General features: G+C 45.3%; 1 protein-coding gene across 1 annotated transcript in view; it reads right to left on the minus strand.

Annotated features, from left to right (window-relative positions):
• The window catches only part of PTPN4 (protein tyrosine phosphatase non-receptor type 4), a 116,758-nt gene extending 110,010 nt beyond the window's left edge, over positions 1–6,748 (minus strand). The window contains exon 1 of the mRNA XM_030487428.1: positions 5,999–6,748. The gene's annotated coding sequence lies outside the window, so the exon portion shown is untranslated. The remainder of the gene's footprint in view (positions 1–5,998) is intronic.
• Positions 6,749–7,983: the final 1,235 nt, after the last annotated feature.

Raw genomic sequence — 7,983 nt, forward strand, 5'->3', positions numbered from 1 at the left:
ATTTCTGAATTCACCGACAAGGTTAGTGGGGGGGGAAAAGACCCCAAAACAAAAAACCCAAAACAAACCAACAAACAAACAAAAAAAAACCCCAAACCAACCAAACAAAAAAACCAAAACCAACAAACCACACCACAAAGAAGCCCGCAGTTTCACTATGTGATTTTCCTCCTAAATTATTTTGGTTTTGTCTTTATTTATATTTTATTATTTTTTAAGCAAAGGCATTGAATCACAGCTGTAAGATCTGGGAAGCATCCTCGTCTGTCCCAGGAGAAATATATTCCATGTTTGATTTCCCCCCCCAAATCAGTTATGGTAAGAGCTTTAAGTTACAATGAACATATTTTTAAACTTATTAGTCTTTGACGCGTCTTAGGAGAACACAAAGCAAGGCATCCTCACGAAATTGTCCGTTCATCCAAAGCTATGCTAACTCAGGAGTTCTGAGTGTTAATAGCACTAACTGTTCTTCTGCTGACCAGTATACTTCTATGAGTTCTTATTGAAAAGGTGGTCAGTTCTCTACCCAGAGGAATGAACATTTCTATTTCTATTCTCTACTGAATCTCTACTGGCACAGCCAAGACAGAGCACAGGTTTCTGCTATGTCACACTTGAATCTCTTCTTTTAAAAACACAGCTTTTCAGTATCAAATCCACTTGCTTGCCCCTTTTGCAAATACGACCTTCCACTGCTAAAGAAAACACAGGAATATTGCTTGTTAACCTTCTTCCAAGACAAAGTATGTTAGCACATCTCTCCGAGACAAAGGAAACACAGCAGGCTCTTATCTTTCACCAGCTGATGTTTTGATTTACATGGACAGCTATCTGCTGCAGATAGAGTTCCAATTTCTGGCTTTAAACCTGACTGATGCCATAATATATATATACAAGATTTAGAATAATTTTCTCATCTGAGAAAACATTTTTAAAGTAACTTTCATTGCACTCAACAGACACTCAGTTTCAGTGTTTCTCATTTCTGGTCTTTTTTTTGTAACAGATACAGAATATTATTTGGGGGTTTGGTTGGTGGGGTTTTTTGGGTTGGTTAGTTTGTTTTTTTTAAGGCAGAGAGATGTTGGTACATAAATGCAATAAACTGGCCAAAGGAGTCCGGAAAAGCTAAAGTACACCCAACTGTCTTAAAAGTTAATATCCTCTTAGAGACAAAATAAGAGAGGATCATTTGTATAAGCCAAAAAAAATTAACAGCATAAAATCAAATTGTATTTCTACTCCTAAAAAAAAAAATTAAAAAAAAATACTTTATTAAAACTACCAAACAAAATAACAAAATTACATTCAACTAAGGCCTCCAGACTGTAACATTATCCCCAAAAAAGCACCAGTTAGAACAAGGTTTTCAGCATTTAATACCAAACACTTAGCGATTTTTAAAGTATAAACCCCAGGTTGATAAAAGAACTGAATAAATCTTCCTTCAATCTAATCTACACCATTCTAATAAAAAAAATCCAAGTATGAAAATGTTAATCTCTAGCAGCACTACGTTGGATTTTCATTTGAAGATTTTGGCTTTTGGTCATGCAGAATAATTCAGTCATTATTCTCTCGGCTAGTTACCCTTCAGAAGATAAGGAATGGCTAGAAAGGCAATGTACGAACACACATGCAATAGCAAATGGATTATCAATTTTTTCCTCTAAAATTTAACGGATGGCCTGAAAACTCTTAAGTGGCAACTGCACTTCATTCCCCCAATCAGTGAAAATATTTCCTAGAGCATTCCTCATTACAGATCATAACTACTCATAATTAAAAGACTGTTTATTTTTAAATAGATATTAGCCATTTCCCCCTTCCTCATGTAACTGTAGAGATGGCAGTATCTCATAAACCATGCAAATGGAATTGCATTTATCATCCAACAGTCACCTTATAACTTGTTCGAGAAATAATGTGCCAAGAGAGGTCTAATTGCATCACCCTACCAAGTCTTTTTTGAGGGTGCATAAACTGAGAAAGAAGAAACTGGTGTAATTCTCATATTTCAAACAAAAATTCATCTAGTTATGCGTGTGTAATCTACCTAAGTAACTACATGACTATCAGCTGTAATATTCTATAACACTACTGGGATACCGAGCGAACAAGCAGCACAGGCTTTAGTATGCTGTAACACCGATCACCATAAAAAGATCATATTCTTGTAACCTACATCTGGTTCTGGTATGTCAACACATCAATAAAACATCTGTGAACACATTAACTGCTGTAAACTTGAAGCAATTTATTTTGCAAGTGACAAACAGCAGTAGTTTTCTAATAATTCTGAAATCCTTCAAAATAAGAATAGATTTTTTGAATATGTACCTGAAGATACGTAACTCTATGACATATTAGAGAAAACTTCCAGAAAACTGACAAATTTTAGAAATTAAAGGCTTTCAAGGGCCTACATAAAACTATTTTTGTGCTAATTCAGTGGATTACAAATCCCCAAGGAAAAACAGCCTCTGTTCCCAAACAAGCATATATGAACAGCTGGCCCAGACTTTAAAGACCTGCTGTTGTGTTACCAGGCCACTGTTGAGCTGTTTTGGTTTTGCCTCCTGCTCAGGCCATTCTCCCCTCCTCTTTTTCTTCCACCTCCACAGTTCCCTCTTTCCGCTACAAACAATAAACAATCTCATATTATATACACACACAAACCATTTGTACAGTTGTTGAGGCTGGAGCATAATAAAACTCATGAGAATTTTGCCTGGCCATTTTATAAAAAGTGACAGCACCGAAGTGAAAGTGCGGTACTAGCCCCCGAAAAAAAAAAAAAAAGGCACAGTCAACCATCTGCTCAAAAATTCTCTTGTTTGACCATTTTCTAACTGGTGAGATTGGAAGTGAGGTAACACAAAAACAGGATTTGAAGGCATGGGATTCATGTGATCTTGTACCAAATTTACACCCAAACTGGGGGGTGGGGAGGCAGAACACAGGGAAGGATGAGTCAGAATCATGATGTATCAAAGGATCTAACTAATAGTAGTATGAAAATCTGAGAAGACAAATCACAGAAACGTGCTATTTATCAATCTAACATTGACCTCAACAACAAAACATGTGCACGCACCTACTATTTGTTTTAATTAAGTTTTGATCAGCTGGAAAGTTAAAACAGAATTTTTAATCCACCATAATTTTCCTTAGACACTTAACCCAACCCGTTTACCTCATCCAAAGGTCTAAACTGACCGAGCAAGCCATTCTGTCTTTTGTTTCCCATGTACAGGTTAGTTTACGGGACTAAATGAACCATCCTGAGTATCTCCTCCTCTAGTATATTTCAACTTGTAACTGCCACTCAGTTCTCCAGAATGTGCTTATAGAGTATGCATTCCGCTTTTTATATGTGAGCATACAGAAATGCACAAAACTTCCAGGTGGTTTTGTGCATTCAACAAAACATTCACAAGATAACCTAGCAAGGATAACAAGACCCTAGTGAGATGGAACTCCCAAATGCTGATCAGGACCTTTCAGCAGCACTAAGTTACAAGATGAAATCAATTTCAAAACCTCTTTTTCACAAAATAATCATGCCATACACTACTGTATTTGGCTGTTACTCTAGGCACCAACCCTGCAGCTTTCTGCACACACACAAGCCTATATGGCATGCCACAAAACACAAAGGTTAACAACAAAACATACAAAACATTCACACACAGCAAATGCTCATGATAAACATCGGCCTAATGGCTACAGAATGAATGTCTGAGCTCCAGTTCCTGCAGCGAGTTTTGTGTAGGTGGATCCCTCTGCCCAAACAGGGGTCACTGCAGGATCAGAGCCAAAATGATGTACCCTGAGTATTAAGTTACAATATATCCCAAATATGCTAATGGCAATGACATGTAAATAGTACTACATGAACTCCATTCATTAATAGAGAGCTCATCCACTCCATAGAGCCATAAGCATTACTTCTAAGATTACAGGATTTTGCTTTTGTTCATGTTTGTTTTACGAATGTAGCTGCTAATAAATTAATTCTAGTCACAGAAGAACAGTATAGGCTTAACTTTCCTGCTGCTACAGTGTAAGTATACCCAACCTGCTGCTAGAGTGTAAGTATTTTTAGCAAGGGTGTTCAATCAATACTTTCATGTACAACCTAAATTAGACATTAGCAGGACAACAGAATTGTAAAGCATGGCAACAAACAACACATTTCATGGAAAATTTTACCAAACAAGAAGCTGACATCAAAGTAAACCTTAAGTAGGTGAGCCTGATTTCAAACAAACTTAACTGCAAACCTAAGGAAAATGTACCAAAAGGTAAAATATTAATACATCTCTACTTTTAAGGAAAATGCATTTGTATTGCAATGATTTAATCTAACTTAAAGACAAAAACTACAAAAACATGAACATCATCTAAAAATACACAAACTGTAATGACAACAAAATTATCTCATAAAAATCAGACCAACAGTTACATTTCTGAGTTTATAAAGCATAAACGCGCCTGGGAAACGTATAGACACACACATACATATCTGTAAGCTTATCACTCAGAATCATATTTTATCAACATGGTGCAAAGGCAGAGTCATGCCAATATGTAAAAACAACTTTTTAGGTCAATGAAGCAAGAAACCCATTGTCAAGAAAATGGCATCCGTAAGATTACAATACTGAATATTTTATGTTTAGGCAATGAACTGGAAAACTTTCCTACAATATAATATACATAGCTAATAAGAAAATGGTTTTACCAATTCTAATCTACCCCATTCTTGTATTCCAGCAACGCACATTCACGGTGTGACGAGCTCATAAACCTCTGCATGTGTGTGAACAGACCAGCGGCTCCCAACATTACAGAGCAGCAATTTGCCAGTAACAGGCAGGCAAACATGTGCACTCACAACCCCCCCTACCATTCAACACAGAGTTTGGCTCAGGGCAAGAAAAATGCCCCGTGGGTGAGAAAATGTATGTGCATACTGTAGTGTAACAATTATTCTTCAGCTGAGATCCATTAGCGCTTCTGTAATACACAAATGACATGAATATTTTCTATCTCACAGTTAAAATAATCAAACAGCTTGGCCACACTGAAGCCCTGGAAGGGTGTAAGTAGCAGCATAAAGTTCATTCACGTATATTTTACAACCAAACGACATATATTCTTTGAATAGGCAAGTGGTGGGAACATTTCACTTCCACTGGCAGCTACCTAGTTTTAGCAACTAGCTCTTTGAGATTTTTTGAGAGAAAAAGACGTTACTCCTCTTCCAGCTGGTGCTGCACCAGTACACACGAATTAACCCATCCCCAGGTACACCGAAATCCTCTGTCGCATATAGACACAGGCGATTATACAAGCCTTCTGCTTGAGGGAGATACTAAAAATGTACCAGAGGAATGCAACGACAGCACTCAAACCCATTTCCCTTGCCCATAACCAGGGCAACGCGCACATGTGCCTAGAAAGCACAGGAACGCAAACTTTCATATGAAACATATTAAAAACAATAATCTGTTTCGGGCACTCAGCAGAGTTCACCACATTTTACAGACCCCAACCGCCCCGACCTGCCCCCGCCGCCCTCGGCCGCGCCGCTCGCTCCCCAAGGGCTGTTTACGAGCCCTCTCCGCGGGCCGGCGGCCGGCTTCACACAATCCCCCGACCCCTGAGTCAGAGTGGAGCTGGATCTCCCGATCCCCCTTCTTTTCGGAGAGGGGGGACACACACACAGAGGGGGCACCCCCACACCCGCTCCCCCTCCCCCAAGAGGGCTCTCGGCACAGCCGCTCTCCGCCACCGGCGACCTGTGCGCGAAGTTACGGGAGGGGGAGTGAGGCTGAGGGGAGCGGCGGCCCCCACAACCGCAGGAGGGGGACGGGGGTCACAGCACAGGAATGCAGCGCACAGTCCCCCCCACACACCCCCGCCGCCGCCCCTCTCCCCCGCAGCACGGACACCCGGGCGCCCCGGCGGCCGCCGCGCCGTGCCTTACCTTCATATAACAGCCACGTCCTTCCAGATGGAGCGGGGACCGCGGAGGGAAGAGGCGCGGGGGCTGCGCTCGCCGCTGCCGCCCCGCGACCCCCCGCACCGCGCTCGGGCACGCGCCGGGGTACGCGCGCGCGCAGCACCGCGCAGCACCGCACCGCACCCCCGCGCGCGGGAGCGCCGCTCGTTGCCTTCAGTTCCCCCGCAGCGACCGCCCCAGCCGCAGCCTCGGGAGCGGCGAGAGCAGCCGCCCCGCGCCCAGCCGCAGCGGCGAGGACCACATCGTACTGCGGCAGCTGGGCCGAGGGACCGGGAGGGGGAGGAGGGGGAAGAGCTGGGGGAGGAACGGACGGGAAAGCCCGGAGCGGGGAGGCAGCAGCGGATCCCCCCCTCCGGCCTCTGCTTTCCCCCTCTCCTCACAGTGACCGGCCGGAGGGGGCGGCGAGGCGGGAGCCGGGGTGCAGGCACGGCAGCGCCAGCCGGGCCGAGTCTGCCCCTCACGGGGCACGCGGCCGCCTCACACACACCGGCAATCGCCCTGCCCGCGCACCCGGCCGAGAGGCAGAGGGGACCGGGGAGGGGAGAGGCAGCGGGGCTCTGCAGAAGCGCCCTCCCTGACGGTGAGCAAGCGAGTGAGCGAACGCCTGTGGGGGAGAAGGGGGAGGAATAGCAGCCTCCTCCCCTCGCAGCCGCCCGCCCGCCTCATGCAGGGAGCACTGGCAGCATAGCAACCAACATGGCGGCTGCGCAGTCACCCGGCGGGCGGGGCGGGAGCAGGACTGGGAAAGCTCGCGAGAGTCAGAAGAGAAGCGAGAGGTGTGCTTCCCTTTTGATTGGCTCAGCTGCCTGTATGTAAAAGGAAAGAGGCGGGACTGAGAGTCTCTCCTGCGGCCTGATTGGTTGGCTCCTCCATCAGCGAAGGGGGCGGGGCTTCGCGTCGTGCTGTGTGGTGGTCCGGTCGGTTTCGGCGGCGGTTGCTGTTTCTTGCTGCTCCACTCGCCTAGGGGGGAGAGGTTGTTCCTGAAGGAGGTGGGAGCCATGGGCTTGGCTTCTGGCACCTATCCAGCCACGGGACGTTCACCCGAAATACCACCGTCAGCACAGGCCTGTCCCGGACAGCGGGGCCCGAGGAGAGCGGGGATCCCCCCCTCTGCAGAAATGGGGCTGCGGAAAGGCGAGATGAAGCAGCAGCCTTCTCGATAGTCAGTGCTACTGCTCCTGGCGTGGGTAGGGTGGTAGAGATGATGTCTCCCCACACCCTCAGGGGCAGTCTGGGGACCGTCCTGGTCAGGCCAAGGGGCACGGCAGGGTAGCAGTCTGGCCCTGGAGGGCTGGCAGGGACACAGGAGCGTGATGAGCAAGCAGAGCTGGGGGAAGCATTTAACAAAGGCAGTGAGGTACCGATCACCTGAACATTAGCAATTAGCATGCTTCAGTGACATCCACGTAACTGGTGCATCTCGATTTCATGGGGCTTGTGAGTAGTTTGAGTGCAAGTGTCAGGTCAGGGCAATGTCACTTAAATGGCAGCAAGTCTGAACTGACATCAGCGCTGCCAGGTAGTCAAAATCCCCACAGTGGAAGGAAATGAGGCAGAGACAAGGAATGGGGCTGTCTTAATGGTGTAACATGTCTTGACCACATGTCCACCCAACCTCACCCTGCAAATGTCCTAGAGAGTCATTTCTGACTGCAAGCCTTTGCCAGAGTTCTGCAAGGTACGAGGTGTATTGTGCCTCTTGGCCCTGTAAAGATTTTTCACATGTGGCCTATGGGAAGGTTTGCTTTGCAAGACCTTAGTTCTTACGACTCAGTGCTTTGATGTATTTATAGTATGTGTGAAAGGGTTTGGTGGGAACTGTCTTTCATGTGCATTTATTAAAATATAGCCTCTCACAATGAGCTCTTTTCCAAATAACAGAATATATGGCTGGGAATGAGTTTTGGATTTCACAATTAAATTCCTAACTGTAGCAAGATGCAGAATAA

This window comes from Strigops habroptila, chromosome 5 (genome assembly GCF_004027225.2).
Source record: "Strigops habroptila isolate Jane chromosome 5, bStrHab1.2.pri, whole genome shotgun sequence".
NCBI classification, from domain to species: Eukaryota; Metazoa; Chordata; class Aves; order Psittaciformes; family Psittacidae; genus Strigops; species Strigops habroptila.